We start from the raw sequence: 17,178 nt of genomic DNA on the forward strand, positions 1-17,178 counted from the left end.
TCTTTCCTGTGCTGAGGGCTCCAGAGCTGGATGCAGTACTCCAGGTGGGAGCTTCTCAAACGAGCATAGACAGGAGGTTGAGATAGACACATTAACAGTGCCTTCCACACAGGCAGCAAGTATGTTATACTTACACAAAATTTGAATTCCATCAGAGGTCAAGGGTACCTATGTGGTATCATGGTGGATGGTTATTAAAGTTTATTGTGCCTACTCCTTTGCCTGTTTCAATAGTTGGTGTAAGTTTTTGTGTTCCAAATGCTATTCAGTTAGAGATAATTTCATACCTATTGGGGTAGAGGTGATGTGGTGGTAGAGGGTAATTAGCTGACAGTACTTGATAAGTGATAATTGGGGCAGTATAGTTAAAATCACATCCAGATAGGGTAGTAAAGTTACAGATACATAGATGAATACTTTTAGATAAAGTATAGTTATACATAGAGTCAATATATTCAAAAGGGCATGAAGTTTGTAAGCATACACAGCCATTCCCGGCATACATGAGTATTGTGTCAGCATGTTCATTGGGGTGCACTGAGAAATGACAGACTCCACTAGGGGAATTAAAGCACGTATCAAAGGTTCTAAAGGAATTTGCTTCACACACAAACCCCAGACCTGGCTCAGGGATGCAAGCTTCAATGTCTACTGATTGCCATCTTTTCATTCTCTGCTGGGCCCATTGACAATGATCCATGGGATAGATCACAGATCCGGCTTGGTGTAAACTCAGAGATATGAGGGGATAGATTAATTCAATAGTAACATCTCATATAGTTGATACGTAGACAACAGCTAAGTCTACATTTGCATCATAAGTAAAGTTTACCAAGCGCCAACAGGCTTGTAGGTGTTATTCGATGTTGGTGGCATTATCCTAAACATCCTTACAAATTTCAGCAGGTAGAATTCCACTGGCACCTTCTCTTAAGAGAAGGTTCCAGCTACTGCAACTTGGAGATATAGCTGGACTTAAAGGCAGTTCAAAGCCAAGGAAACATTCCCTTGGGTTACCCCTAAGCCATTTAATAACAACATAGTCACCATGATTTAGACGTGCCCATAAAGGGGAAGTGTTTGCAGTCAACCACTGTCCCATTCCAACACAAGTAGTGATGATTGTAAGAGAATGTGAAGGTTTCGCAGTGAAGTAGTCATTGCATCTAGCTTCTTGGTCAGGACTCCTGCATCAATACTGTCCTCAGATAGCCCGTAAGGTCTCTACATGGGCATAAGTTTGACTGAGGTAGGGTACACCTACGGAGCCAGGCTAGCCATCCCTCATAAGTGGTAGATGAGAAAGGGGCATGCTGTGGGTTCAGTATGGATACATTGGTTAACAGTGTCAACTCTACCCATTTTAAGGACCAGTTATGAGCCAAAAGTAGTTGTTGCATGATTTTTTCCAAAGCACATAGGGATCTACTTTGGTAATAATGGGGGATGAAGCCAAGGGCGAATTGGGAAGGATAGTTGGAGGGATGAGGGATGGTTGTGGTGAGTTTGAGAAGAGAAGTAGGAGAGGAACTCAGAGACAAGGGAATAACATTAAACTTAAAAGAGAGAGTGATTGGAGCCTTAGCCCAAAGGCACACAGTGGCAACAAGTGAGAAAGTACAAGAGTCAAACTACCAAAAGGATTGATGTAGTAGGCACATGACACGCTGATTGTTGGTCTGCTGATAGATTGATCCATTAACTGATATAGGAGTGTCCCCCATTATATTGTTTACAATCCCACAATTAACTGTGACATTCTGCCCTTGAGGTATGGAGGTATAATATTGTCTCAAAGAAGGGTCTGGGGGAAGTGTGGGGTTTTCCTCCTACCAATATTAAAGTAGTGAGATTCCATGAGCCAGGTTGTCCCATTTGTCCTGTAAATTTAGTGAATCAAGAGGCATGGGAAACTGGGATTTCTTCTTCAGAGTAGCAGGATGTCAAAGGACACAATCTGTAAGAAAAATAACAAAATGCATCCTGTCTAGGCTACAAGCCAGGTGGCAGGTTATGTTATTTGAGTTCCTTCTTCCAGAATTCCTTCATACAAATTTGGTCATAGTAAACTCATATTTAGAGCTGTGGTGCTGATGTTGGTAGGGGGAATACGTGCTCACACAATAGTCCTTATGAGAGCTTGTGAAGGTGTCAAGGTTTCCATGGAGTGTAAAGACAATTTTTCTGAGTGTGGAATGGGCTAATACGTGAGTTTTATGGGGCTACCTATTAGTCCTCTCCAATAGTTCAAGAGGGCAGCTACTTGGGGTAATAACATATCCCAGTGTTGCTGAGGAGAGGTTATTTCCCGAAGCAGGAAGTTCAGCCTTTAGCAACCTATTCATCCACTCCACTAAGTCATTGACCCATGGGTTGCAAGGGTAGTGGAATGCCCACCTTACTTCGTGTTTATCTGCCCAGGCATGAAAATGATGGTTCTTGAAGTGCAACTTGTCTGATTCAGTTATTATGGGTTGTACGTGGGCTGGCTGGGATGGAATTCACTTTCTTCATAGTAGCCTATATGGTGCTGTGCTTTGCACTTGTGGCTAAAACAGTATTGATAACACACCAATGTTTTGGCTATTACTGAACAGTGCTTGCACAGTGTCAAAGCTTTCTCACCAACTCCACCTCCATCCAAAGGCAAGAAGGCTAGGGGTGAACACGATCTTGGGAGGGGACACAGCCAGGACAGCTGACCCAAACTCACCAAAGGAATATTCCATACCATATGACGTCACACTCAGCAATAATAAGGTCCCAGGTACTGATACTGTTGAATACTTTTTAGGAGAACGATTAGGGCCTGTTGATGACTCACATTCCAGTCCCAGGTGGAATGTTTGCACTGCAAGGAATATAGAGAATGCGCCAGCTGACTAAAACCAGAAACATGGTGTCGTAGTTTAGCCCCGCTTGGGACCAAGCGACGCAGTCTCTCTCTCACTCCCCCCACCCTCCGAGGGAATAGGGAGAGGGGTAATATAAGAAAAAAAAGACTCGAAGGTTTGAGATAAGGACAGGGAGAGATCCTTAAAGTTACCATTACAGGCACAACAGACTCGACTGGATAATGAGGACTGGATAAAGCAGGATAATGAGACAGAGAACAAGATAACTTCCCTCCACCTCTCCCTCTTCCCGGGCTTAACATTATCTCTACTACCTTCCCCCCCGAGCGGCACAGGGTTGGGGAGTGGGAAGAGGGCATAGGGGTTACAGTCTGTTCATCACATGTCGCTTTACGCCGCAGTTTACTAAAAGGGAAACTACAATAATAACAAAATATAAGGACATTAATATGTACAAAATTAACAATGTACAATTTCTCACCACTCAATGTCCGAATGACCGATACAGCCTCTTTCTCATTATCCTGCTTTTGGTTTTAATAATAAATGAATAGTTTTCCCCACATCAAGTCTGTTTTGCCCGTAACGGCAACTTTAAGGATCTCTCCCTGTTCTTGTCTCAAACCTCAGGCCTTTTTTTCTTGTATGCCCAGGGAGCAGCTGCAGAATTGGCTAGTAGATATGCAAATGCTTATACTACTATTCGCTGTCTGGATATGATTGAAACATACTATGGAACACCAATCGAAATACAATCAGACAACGGTTCTCATTTTAAAAATCATAAAGTAGCAAATTGGGCCACCAAGAGAGAGATACAGTGGGTGTGGCATTGACCTTACCACCCACAGGGTGCAGGATTGGTGGGACACCTTAATGGCCTACTGAAACAGCAACTGCGTAGATTAGGAGGTACAAAATGCATGCGATGGGTAGATCACTGCCCACTGCTGTGCATGTGCTGAATAACCGCGTGGTGGCAGGAGATCATAGAATCATAGAATCACATGGTTGGATGGGACCTATAAGATCATCTAGTCCAACCGTCTTCCCACTACCATTGCTGCCACAGGTAGTAAACCATATCTTGTAGCTCCTCATCAAGCCGCCTCTTGAACACTGCCAGGGACGGCGACTCCACCACCTCCCTGGGCAGGCCATAAAACACCCCTCCTATTGATGAAAAATTACCAAGCCAGGCCAATAAAAGTACCACTCACTCTGGTGCAATACGAGAGTGGCACTCAATTTGCATTGACCACGGAGCGGGGATTCTTATCTCTTTATTCTGCACAAACATTAACAGTTGATGGCGGACAAGTTCAGTGGTTCCCTCTGGACGTAAAAATATCTGTATGAGTGGAACAGACGGTGTTTTTCGTTTTCACATTACTTCCAAACCATGTTGCCAGCGGTTTTAGTTTTAATATACTAAATCCAGTACACAGTAGCAATCGATGGCCTTAGGCCATCCTTAGGCAATCCTTAGGCCTGCGCAACACTGCACCAATAAGTCGGAGTATCCCTGCAGGCCTTTTGGCATCTGTGTATTTTTGGATGATGCCCCCACTCCACATAGAACCCAACCCTGTATCATAAATGTTTGTGGGTGCACGTGTTTGGTATCAGCCCCCTGAGCAGCCAGGACCAGTTGCAGCTGAAGTGGTGGCTGCTGATGATTCACAGGCTGTCACCATCACCCTTAGAGGTGAATCAAACAGGTTGCGTGTACCTGTGCAACAATTACGACACAGAGAATGAAAAAAAAAAAGACAAAAAGGGGGGGCACGTTAACCTTGGTTTTGTCTGGTTTTTTTGTTTTGACAGGTTTATGCACACACATTTCCCCTGTGAGTAAAACGTATGGGTGACATTGGCGAAGGGGACCGGACAAGATACCCTTTGTCTCAGCACAGCGACTCCCCGGAATCCATTTACGACGTGCTTGGTAGGAGTACCCCTCACCGCAAGTGAGTTCACCGACACAGTTACACAGTTGCCCGAACTCGTCAAAACACCAGGGTTGCCTGAACTCATAAACCAGTGGGACAGCTGGCTGCAGTATCTGGGTAAATCATCTGCATCACCCCCACAAGAACTTTGAATCCTGGGAACATTGGGCACAGACAATTGTACTTATTTCAAGTATACTAGTAAAACCAATGACTCGGTTTCCTGGTGGGTAACTGCTACAGCGCCTTGGTATCACAACCATGCCCGATGGTGCAATTATATGGGAACGAACATCACCAACAGCGTTAATACACACATGACTCTACCACATGGACTCTTTTTGATATATGGAGACCGTGCATGGCCAGGACTGCCCAAAGCCATAAAGGGTGGGTCTTGCACCCTAAGGCGATTGACGTTAACATTACGTTAGCTGTATGGTTGTGACGAAACCGGTCCCATCACCAACCCACTTGTGACATCCATGCATTTCCTCCCAACTGTCAGTATGATGTGAACACCTGGGACCTGGCAACAATCATTGCTACATCTTTTTTAGCTCCGAGTGTTGCCAGTGCACAAGCCCTGATGACGCTATATTGCCTCAGATGTTGGTTAGCAAAATTTAGTAATGCTACTAGTATAGCTCTTTCTGATTTGTTACTTGATGTAGATAGTATCCACCATGCTATGCTTCAAAATAGCGCTGCTATTGACTTTTTACTCCTAGCTCATGAACATGGATGTGAGGACGTTGACAGTTTGTGTTGCATGAACTTAAGTGGCCACTCGAAGTCCATCCATGCACAATTGCAAGAGATATGCCGATTGAACCAGCAATTAATGGAAGCAACTGGATGGAACCCGTTCGCTGGATGGACATGAGGGTGGGGTTGGTTAAAACAGTTATTGTTGTGGTCTATTGTTGATACAGCTTTACACTGCCTAAGGGTACGGGTTGTGGAATACCACAGTGTCCCAACTACGGACCACGCGGTGGCATGTGTGAGGGATTTCAGTGATGGTCCATGTAGGGCCACTGTGGGAAATTACAAGCTGCACACAGCTGTGAGAACGTGACCTTGGAGAAGGGAGCTAGGAGGGTTGTTATCTCAGAGAGGGGAGCTAGGAGGGTTGTTATTGAGCAGGATGTTGCTGCTATCCGGGAACCGCTGTTAGCCAGCAGGGCACGTACTTGGCAGGCCTTGTTGCATGCGCTAGCCACGCATGCATCAACACCTGGCCAGTACTCTTCCACTGAATCTGCTGAGGGTATAAACAGAGGTGGTTCAGAGCAGAGAGAAGAGAAAGGACCCAGAGCACACTGTATGAACAACAGGGGATGCCCTGAAGGTGCTGTGCCTGCCTCCCTTCTCTGCTCTGACCCTGCTGATCATCATCCTCCTGCTTGGCGGTGTCTCCAGCTTAGTTGGGTTGGTAAGACTCTTATAAAGGGAAAACAATATACTAGTAACTGCTTATGCAAGGCTATAACAGAGCAATAAATACTGTTGTGTATCAAATATCATATGTTGGGTGAATTTTGTGCATAGGAATCCTACGAACCGGTTACAACATCGAACTTCCCCATCCTCCCGCATCACCCACCAAGTACACCCAGGTACTTTAGCAAAAGCAATCCCACGGGTGGGTTTGCCTTTGCCCAAGGGAGGAATAACCCAGACTGTTTTCCCCAACATATTCCTTACGTGCACCACAGGGACTTCATCACCATCTACAGTATGCAGAAGTTCTGACTGGGCAGGGCCAGCTCAATTGGTGGTCCCTGAGTGTTGACTAACCAGGTAACTTTTGCTAAATGTTTATCCCAGTGTTTGAAGGTCCCACCACCCATTGCTTTCAGTGTAGTTTTCAGCAGTCCACTGTACCGTTCAATCTTTCCAGAAGCTGCTGCGTGACAGGGGATGTGATATACCCACTCAATGCCGTGTTTTTTGGCCCAGGTGTCTATGAGGTTGTTTCGGAAATTAGTCCTATTGTCTGACTCAGTTCTTTCTGGAGTGCCATGTCACCATAGAACTTGTTTCTCAAGGCCCAGGACAGTGTTTTGGGCGGTGGCATGGGGCACAGGATATGTTTCCAGCCACCCAGTGGTTGCTTCCACCATTGTAAGCACATGGCGCTTGCCTTGGCGAGTTTGTGGGAGTGTGATGTAATCAAACTGCCAGGCCTCTCCATATTTGTATTTCAGCCATCATCCTCCACACCAGAGGCTTGTTTAATTGCAGCACACGTTTCACGGTCATGGATAACCTGTGCAATAGTGTCCATGGTCAAGTCCACCCCTCAATCACGAGCCCATTTGTATGTTGCATCTCTTCCTTGATGGCCTGAGGTGTCATGGGCCCACCAAGCCAAAAATAATTCACCTCTATGTTGCCAGTCTAGGTCTACTTGGGAAACTTTGATCTTAGCAGCTTGATCCACCCATTGGTTGTTTCCATGTTCTTCAGTGGCTCGACTCTTGGGTACGTGGACATCTACGTGACGTACTTTTACAAACAGCTTCTTTAACTGGGCAACAATATCTTGTCACACTGCAGCAGCCCAGCTGGGTTTGTCTCTACGCTGCCAGATGCTCTGATTCCATTGCTTTAACCACGCCCATAGGGCATTTTTCACCATCCATGACTCAGTACAGAGATAGAGCACAGGCCATTTTTCTGGTTCAGCAATATCTAAAGCCAGCTGGATGTCTTTCACCTATGCAAACTGACCTGATTACATCTTGGCCTTCAGCAGCATATGCGACTCGTTGTATAGAAATCCACACAGCAACTTTCCACCTTTTATGTTTTCCTACAATACGACAGGACCCATCAGTGAACAGGACGTATGGTTTCTCATTTTCTGCTAGAGTATTATACAGTGGGGCCTCTTCAGCAGTCACCTTCTCCTCTGGTGGCATTCCAAAGTCTTTGCCTTCTGGACAGTCTGTGATCACTTCCAAGATCCCTGGACAATTGGAGCTTCCTATTTTAGCCCACTGTGTGATCAGTGCAACCCACTTACTCCACATAGCATCAGTTGCATGATGTGTAGAGGGGACCTTCCCTTTGAACATCCAACCCAGCACTGCCAGTCAGGATGCCAGGAGGAGCTGTGCTTCTGTACCTATCACTTCTGAAGCAGCTCGAACTCCTTCATATGCTGCCAATATTTCTTTTTCGGTTGGAGTATAGCGGGCCTCGGATCCTCTGCAAAAGCCTAGGGGTCGACCTTGAGTCTCCCCTGGTGTTCTCTGCCAAAGACTCCAGGTAGGGCCATTCTCCCCGGCTGCGGTGTAGAGGATATTTTTCACATCTTGTCCTGTTTGGACTGGCCCAAGGGCTACTGCATGAACAATCTCCTGTTTAATTTGTTCAAAGGCTTGTCATTGTTCAGGGCCCCATTTAAAATCGTTCCTCTTTCGAGTCACTTGTCGTAGTTCAGCCCCGATCGGACCAGACTACACAGTCTCTCTCTCACTCCCCCCACCTTCCGAGAGAACAGGGAGAGAAAATATAAGGAAAAACGGCTCGAGGTTTGAGATAAGGACAGGGAGAAATCCTTAAAGTTACCGTCACGGGCAAAACAGACTCGACTTGGGGAAAACTATTCGTTTATTACTACAAACAGCAGGATAATGAGACAGAGAACAAGATAACCTCCATCCACCCCTCCCTCTTCCCAAGCTTAACATTATCTCTACTACCTTCCTCCCCCTCCCCAGTGGCACAGGGGGGAAGAGGGAATGGGGGTTGCAGTCAGTTCATCATATGTTGTTCTACGCCGCTGCTTCATGGTTGGGGGAAGAACTCCTCACATTCCTCCCCTGCTCCGTTGTGGGGTCCCACCCCTACACCACAGTCCTTCGTGGAACTGCTCCGGCGTGGGTCATCTCTTCCACGGGTGCAGTCCCTCTAGAACAGCTGTCCCAGCGGGCCCTCCATGGGCCACAGCTGACTTCAGGCATCCACCTCCCCCGGTGTGGGGTCCTTCACAGGCTCCAGGTGGATCTCTGCTCCTCCGTGGACCTCCATGGGCTGCAGGGGGACAACCTGCTCCACCATGGTCGTCACCACAGGCTGCAGGGGAATCTTGGCCAGGAGCTACATTACTCCTCCCCCTCCTTCTGAACTGACCTTGGCGTCTGCAGCCGTTCCTCACAACAGGCTGGTAGATGTCTCTCAGGATCTTTTTTACATCTTATTCACTTCTCATCTCCTCTCCACTTCTTGCAGCTGGGCTGGACCGAGTCAGGCCCAGTCGGCTGCCTGGCGAGAGGCCAGAGGGTGAGGCCTGCAAGGCCCATGAGGCCTGCGCCTCCCCCTCTGCACCTCTGCCCCCGCTCAGCTTCTTCACATCTTCTCTCCTCTCTCTTTTTTTTCTGTTTTCCCATTCTTAAATACGTTATCGCAGAGGCGTTATCACGGGACATTCTGCTACCGATCGGCTCGGCCTTGGCCAGCAGTGGGTCCGCCCTAGGCCTGGCCAAGTCCCCTGAACAAAGGGGAGCGACTTCTAGCAGTTTCCTACAGAAGCTACCACCTTAGGCCCCCCCCTCACTAAACAAAACCACGACACACTTCATAGAGAGGGCTTACAATCATACTGTAATTTGGAATATGCATTCTCCAGAAACCCAAAACACCCAAGAAAGCTTGTGTTTCCTTTTTTTCAGTTGGTGGAGCCATAGCTGTTATTTTGTTGACCACATCCATTGGAATATGACGACGTCCATCTTGCCATTTTACTCCTAAAAACTCGATCTGTTGTGCAGGTCCTTTGACTTTACTTCATTTTATGGCAAAACCGGCTTTCAGAAGGATTTGGATTATTTTCTCTCCTTTCTCAAAAAATTCTGCTGCTGTGTTGCCCCATACAATTATATCATCAATGCATTGCAGGTGTTCTGGAGCTCCACCCTTTTCCAGTGCAGTCTGGATCAGTCCATGGCAAATGGTGGGGCTGTGTTTCCACCCCTGGGGCAGTCGATTCCAGGTGTACTGGATGTCCCTCCAAGTGAAAGCAAACTATGGCCTGCATTCTGGTGCCAAAGGGATGGAGAAGAACGCATTGGCAATATCGATGGTGGCATACCACTTGGCTGCTTTTGACTCCAGTTCCTATTGAAGTTCTAGCATGTCCGATACAGCAGCACTCATTGGTAGCGTAATTTCATTTAGGCCACAATAGTCCACTGTTAGTCTCCACTCGATTTTCACATTGAGCATGTGGGAGTGTTAAAGGGTGAGCGAGTCTTGGTGATCACTCCCTGGCTCTCCAGTTTATGAATCAACTCATGGATGGAGATCAGGGAGTCTCGGTTGGTGCAATATTGCCACCGGTTCACCGTGGTGGTAGTGATTGGTGCCTATTGTTCCTCAACCCTCAGCAACCCCAAAACAGAAGAATCCACCAATACACAAGGTGATGGAGAGAAGGATCCACCAAGAGACCATAGTGGCTATACCAAAAGCTCACTGGTGCCCTTTTGGTTCCTTGAAATACCCGCTCTTGAGGTAATCTATACCAATAATACATGGAACACAGCACGCGTGTCCCTGCTTCCACTGCCTATGCATTTCCTTCTTGCACTTCATCTTGACTAGAAGGTACTTACTCAGCCATGCTGATCTCCTGCCTTCCTTGCCTAATTCCTTACACATGGGAATCGAGAGCTCTTGTGCTCCGAGAAAAACGTCCTTAAAGAGCTGCCAGCTCCCTTCAGTTTCTTTATCCCTGAAGGTAGTTTCCCGGGGGTCCCATCCACTTGTTCTTTAAAGACCTGAAAGTTTGCTCTCCTAAAATTCAGAGTCTTGACTTTACTCTTTGCTTGGCCCACATCCCTCGAGATCGCAAATTCCAATTAGCTCTGTTGTTGGTGAGCAACGGTGCCATGCACTAATTCATTAAACAACTGGAAGTTCACTGTATATCTCTAGCCCTGTGGAGAAGGACTTGGGGTACTGGTGGACAAAAAATTGGACATGAGGCGGCACTAAAAAAGCCTAATGCATAAAAAGAAGCATTGCCAGCTGATTGAGGGAGTTGATTCTCCCTCTCTACTCTGCTCTCATGAGACCCCACCTGGAGTACCGCATCCAGCTCTGGACCCCCCAGCACAAGAAATACATGGACCTGTTGGAGTGGGGGCCACGAAAATGGTCAGAGGGCTGGAACACCTCTCCTGTGATGAAAGGCTGAGAGAGTTGGTATTTTTCAGCCTGGAGAAGAGAAGGCTCCAGGGAGACGTTATTTCAGCCTTTCAATATATAAATGGGGCTTTATATATTATATAAAGGGGCAGAGGAGTTGGACTACATGATCTTTAAAGGCCTCTTCCAACCCAAATCATTCTATGATTAAGAAATTATCCCTAATCATCTCCAAGAGTCTTCTAGACTGCTTGCAGCTTGCTGCACTGCTTTTCCAGCAGATGTCTCGGTGATTGAAGTCTGCCAGCAGGATCAGAGCCTGAGTGTGATGCTTCCTGTACTTGAAGTAGGAATGCTTTGTCAACATCATCCCCTTGATCAAATGGCCTGTAGTAGACATCAACCACGAGGTTTCCTTTGTTGATGTGGCTTCTAATTTTCAACCATAAGCTCTCAATCTGTTAATCACTGTTTTTCAAAGACAACTCCGTGCAATTGTCGTAGTTTAGCCCCGATCAGGACCAGACTACACAGTCTCTCTCTCATTCCTCCCACCCTCCGAGAGAACAGGGGGAGATAATATAAGAAAAACGGCTCAAGGTTTGAGATAAAGACAGGGATTTATCCTTAAAGTTACCGTTAAAGGCAAAACAGACTCAACTTTGGGAAAACTATTCATTTATTCCTAAAACTAAAGCAGGATAATGAGACAGAGAACAAGACAGAATCATAGAATCATAGAATGGTTTGGGTTGGAAAGGACCTTCAAAGGTCATCTAGTCCAACCCCCTTGCAAGGAGCAGTGACATCCCCAACTCGATCAGGTTGCTCAGAGCCTCATCCAACCTGGCCTTGAACGTTTCCAGGGATGGGGCATCCACCACCTCTCTGGGCAACCTGTTCCAGTGTTCTACAACCCTCATTGTAAAAAAATTTTTCCTGATATCCAATCTAAATCTACCTCCCTCTATTTTAAAACCATTACCCCTAGAGTCCTGTCACAACAGGCCCTACTGAAGAGTCTCTCCCCATCTTTCTTGTAGGCCCCCTTGAGGTACTGGAAGACCACTATAAGGTCTCCCTGGAGCCTCCACTTCTCCAGGCTGAACAGCCCCAACTTCTCAGCCTGTCCTCACAGGAGAGGTGCTCCAGCCCTCTGATCATCTTCGTGGCCCTCCTCTGGACCCTCTCCAACTGGTCCATGTCCTTCTTATGTTGGGGGCTCCAGAGCTGGACACAGTACTCTCTCTGCTCCTCCACGGACCTCCATGGGCTGCAGGGGGACAACCTGCTCCACCATGGTCTTCACCACAGGCTGCAGGGGAATCTTGGCCAGGAGCAACATTACTCCTCCCCCTCCTTCTTCACTGACCTTGGAGTCTGCAGCCATTCCTCTCACAAGAAAATTCTTCACAACAGTCAGGCAGACGCCTCTCAGGTTCTCTTCACATCTCATCTCCTCTCCACTTCTTGCAGCCAGGCTGGGCCGAGTTGGGCCCAGACGGCTGCCCGGCGGGAGGCCGGAGGGTGAGGCCTACAAGGTCCACAAGGCTCGCGCCTCCCCCTCTCTGCCCCCGCTCAACATCTTTACATCTTGTCTCCTTTTTTTTTCTGTTTGCCCCTTCTTAAATACGTTATCGCAGAGGCGTTATCAGGAAACATTCTACTACCAATTGGCTCTGCCTTGGCCAGCAGCAGGTACGCCCTAGGCCTGACCGAGTCCACTAGACAAAGGGGAAACAACTTCTAGCAGTTTCTTACAGAAGCTACCACAGTAGCCCCCTCCTCACTACATAAAACCAGAACAGCAGTCAATCCATTTATTTTTATTTTTTTTAAGTAGAGGGCAACCTCTGACCTCTCCTTCCGTCTGAACGGTTAGTAGCCATCGATTGCAGAGCTCCAGTCATTTGATTCTCCAACCACATTTCTGTGATAGTGATTAGATTTTAAATTTCTAGCTGCACAGTGGCTTCCAGTTTCTCCTGTTTGTTACCCGTGCTGTGTGCATTGGGATAGAGGCGCTTCAGTGGGGCTGTCAGCCGTGTCACCTTTTTAGAGGACCAAACCCTAATTCCTTTGTGGCATTTCTCAGATGTTCCCCTGTTGGTTCAGCAGCCCCTGCCTCTTCTCTGTTGCTCAAAACTCCATCCCCTTCACTCGCTAAGTCGTACAGATCATCCAGCCTTCTTGGATATTTCAGTGTCTTGGTACTCCACTGCCTAATGGAATTCTCAGTCCTGAGATAAGCACTCTGTTTACAGTGCCTGGGGAAAAGTAAGTACCTAAGAGAAGCCTTACTGTTCTGGTTTTGTTAGTGAGGGGGGGCCTAAGGTGGTAGCTTCAGTAGGAAACTGCTAGAAGTCGCTCCCCTTTGTTTAGTGGACTCGGCCGGGCCTAGGGCGGATCTGCTGCTGGCCAAGGCCAAGCCAATTGGTAGCAGAATGTCCCGTGATAACGCCTCTACGATAACGTATTTAAGAAGGGGAAAACAGGAAAAGGGAAGGAGAGATGTGAAGCAGCTGAGCGGGGGGCAGAGAGGGGGAGGCGCGAGCCTTGTGGGCCTTGCAGGCCTCACCCTCCGGCCTCCCGCCGGGCAGCCGACTGGGCCCAACTCGGCCAGGCCTGGCTGCAAGAAGTGGAGAGGAGATGAGAAGTGAATAAGATGTAAAAAGGATCCTGAGAGACGTCTGCCAGCCTGTTGTGAGGAATGGCTGCAGACGCCAAGGTCAGTTCAGAAGGAGGGGGAGGAGTAATGCAGCTCCTGGCCAAGATTCTCCTGCAGCCTGTGGTGACGACCATGGTGGAGCAGGTTGTCCCCCTGCAGCCCATGGAGGTCCACGGAGGGGCAGAGATCCACCTGCAGCCCGTAGAGGACCCCACGCCGGAGCAGGTGGAGGCCTGAAGGCAGCTGTGGCCCGTGGAGGGCCCACTGGGACAGCTGTTCTAGAGGGACTGCACCCCGTAGAAGAGATGACCCACGCTGGAGCAGTTTCACGAAGGACTGTGGCCCGTGGGAGGGACCCCACGCTGGAGCAGAGGAGGAATGCGAGGAGTTCTTCCCCGGACGATGATACAGCAGCGTAAAACAACGCGTGATGAACTGACCACGACCCCCATTTCCTTTTTCCCCCCCTGTGCCCCTCGGGAGGGGAAGGTAGTAGAGATAATGTTAAGCCCGGGAAGAGGGAGGGGTGGGGGGAGGTTATCTTGTTCCCTGTCTCATTCTCCTGCTGTTTGTAGTAATAAATTAATACTTTTCCCCAAGTCGAGTCTGTTTTGCCCGTAATGGTAACTTTAAGGATTTCTCCCTGTCCTTATCTCAAACCTTGAGCCGTTTTTTCTTATATCATCTCCCCCTATTCTCTCGGAGGGTGGGGGGAGTGAGAGAGAGACTGCATAGTCTGGTCCCAATCGGGGCTGAGCTACGACACTTACCTAGATTAGACAGGAATGAAAGACAAGAGGACAACACAGGGCTTCTGGCCTTTAGTAGCTGAGATGGGTAGGTGCATGTCTTCACTAAGGAATGCATCTTTCTTTGCTATGGATATAGAACTCTGACTAGCTTTTGGCATTAGTTGCAAAGGCTAGCATAAATTGTAGCTAAATGATTGCAGCACTTGCACTCAAGGTGGAAGATCTATTTGAGTAACAACTTAATGTCATTCAGGCTGGGATTTTTCCTCAAGAGAAAGCAATGACTAAATGTGGTGGGTTGACCCTTGCCAGCAACTAAGCACACATGAGCTGCTTTCTCACTCCTCCACCCAGCAGGACAGGGGAGAAAAAAGGAAGAGTAAAAGCAAGAAAACCCATGGATCAAGATAAAGACAGTTTAATAAGTGAGGAAAAGGGAAGGGGAAACAAGTGATGCAAAGGCAGTCACTCACCACCTCCCACCAGCAGAACGATACTCAGCCATTTTCCAAGGAATTCATATACATAAATGAGTTTTTATGAAATTTTCCATTAGGCAAGGACAATTAATATCTTGTGAAACAAAATCCGGCTTGAGCAAGCCTAGTTACTTTGTATAAGCAATGCATACAAGGAAACATCTTGCCTCAGAAGTTGACAAAAGCTGGATGATTGTCAAAGGAGCATGAAGTCAGCAAGGATCTGCATGGGAAAGGAAGAACCAAGATAAGCAAAGAGTAACACTGCAGACATGGCCCTGAAAGAGCAGGATGATGCCGTAAATCTGCCAGAACAAAGAAACACCAAGATAGGCTCAAGGACAGTGGATATGCTGGAGAAGCCCAAGCAGATAAGGAGGGATCTGGAGCCTGGAAACATTTATGAAACTAAGGGGACATATATCCTTGCAGGTGCATAACATTGAGAAAGGTTGTGAATGGTCAGGGAAATCCCACTAATCCGAGGTGCATCCCGATGAAAAGCAAGACGGGCAAAAAGGCCAGGAGGCCTGTGTGGATGAGCAAGGAACTCCTGGACCAACTGAAAATAAAGAAGGAAGCCTATAGAGGGTGGAAGCAGGGACAGGTAGCCTGGGAGGAATACAGAGAGGCTGTGCGAGTGTCCAGGGATCAGGTGAGGAAGGCTAAAGCCCTGATGGAATTGAATCTGGCCAGGGATATAAAATGCAACAAGAAGAGCTTCTATAGGTATGTAGGGGACAAAAGAAAGTCCAGGGAGAATGTAGGCCCCCTCCGGAAGGGAACTGGTATCCTGGTTACCCGGGCCATGGAGAAGGCTGAGGTGCTCAATGACTCTTTTGCCTTGGTCTTCACCCATAAGGGCTCTTGTCCCACCACCCAAGCTGTGGAAGGCACAAGCAGGGACTGGGAGAATGAAGAACCCCCCACTGTACTGGAAGAGCAGGTTTGGGATCATCTGAGGAACCTGAAGGTGCACAAGTCCATGGGACCTGATGAGATGCATCCGCAGGTCCTGAGGGAACTGGCGGATGAAGTTGCCAAGCCACTGGCTATCGTTTTTGAGAAATCGTGGTGGTCTGGTGAGGTCCCCGATGACTGGAAGAGAGGGAACATAACCCCAATTTTTAAAAAGGGGAACAAGGAGGACTTGGGCAACTACAGGCCGGTCAGCCTCACCTCTGTGCCTGGCAAGGTCATGGAGCAGATTCTCCTGGGAACCATGCTAAGGCACATGGAGAGCAAGGAGGTGGTTGGTGACAGCCAACATGGCTTCACCAAGGGCAGATCGTGCCTGACCAATTTGGTGGCCTTCTATGACGGGGTGGCAGCATTGGTGGACAAGGGACGAGCAACGGATATCATCTACCTGGACTTGTGCAAGGCATTTGACACTGTCCCGCACGACATCCTTCTCTCTAAACTGGAGAAGCATGGGTTTGATGGATGGACCACTCGGTGGATAGGGAATTGGCTGGATGGCCGCACTCAGAGAGTGGTGGTCAACAGCTTGACGTCCAAGTGGAGACCGGTCACGAGTGGTGTCCCTCAGGGGTCCGTGTTGGGCCCGGCCCTGTTCAACATCTTTGTCGGCGACATGGACAGTGGGATAGAGTGGGATAGAGTGCACCCTCAGCAAGTTCGCCAATGACACCAAGCTGTGTGGTGCCATCGACACACTGGAGGGGAGGGATGCCATCCAGAGGGACCTTGACAGGCTGGAGAGGTGGGCCCGTGCCAACCTCATGAAGTTCAACCAGGCCAAGTGCAAGGTCCTGCACATGGGTCATGGCAATCCCAGGCACAAATACAGGCTGGGCGGAGAATGGATTGAGAGCAGCCCTGAGGAGAAGGACTTGAGAGTGCTGGTGGACGAGAAGCTTAACATGAGCAGGCAATGCGCCCTTGCAGCCCAGAAGGCCAACCGCATCCTGGGCTGCATCAAGAGAAGCGTGGCCAGCAGGTCGAGGGGAGGTGATTCTCCCCCTCTACTCTGCCCTGGTGAGACCCCACCTGGAGTACTGTGTCCAGCTCTGGAGCCCTCAACATAAGAAGGACATGGACCAGTTGGAGAGGGTCCAGAGGAGGGCCATGAAGATGATCAGAGGGCTGGAGCACCTCTCCTATGAGGACAGGCTGAGAGAGATGGGGCTGTTCAGCCTGGAGAAGAGGAGGCTCCGGGGAGACCTGATAGCGGTCTTCCAGTCCCTCAAGGGGGCCTACAAGAAAGATGGGGAGAGATTGTTCAGTAGGGTCTGTTGCGATAGGACAAGGGGTAATGGTTTTAAAATAGAGGGAGGTAGATTTACA

This window comes from Chlamydotis macqueenii, chromosome W, assembly GCF_036417535.1.
Source record: "Chlamydotis macqueenii isolate bChlMac1 chromosome W, bChlMac1.mat, whole genome shotgun sequence".
NCBI lineage: Eukaryota > Metazoa > Chordata > Aves > Otidiformes > Otididae > Chlamydotis > Chlamydotis macqueenii.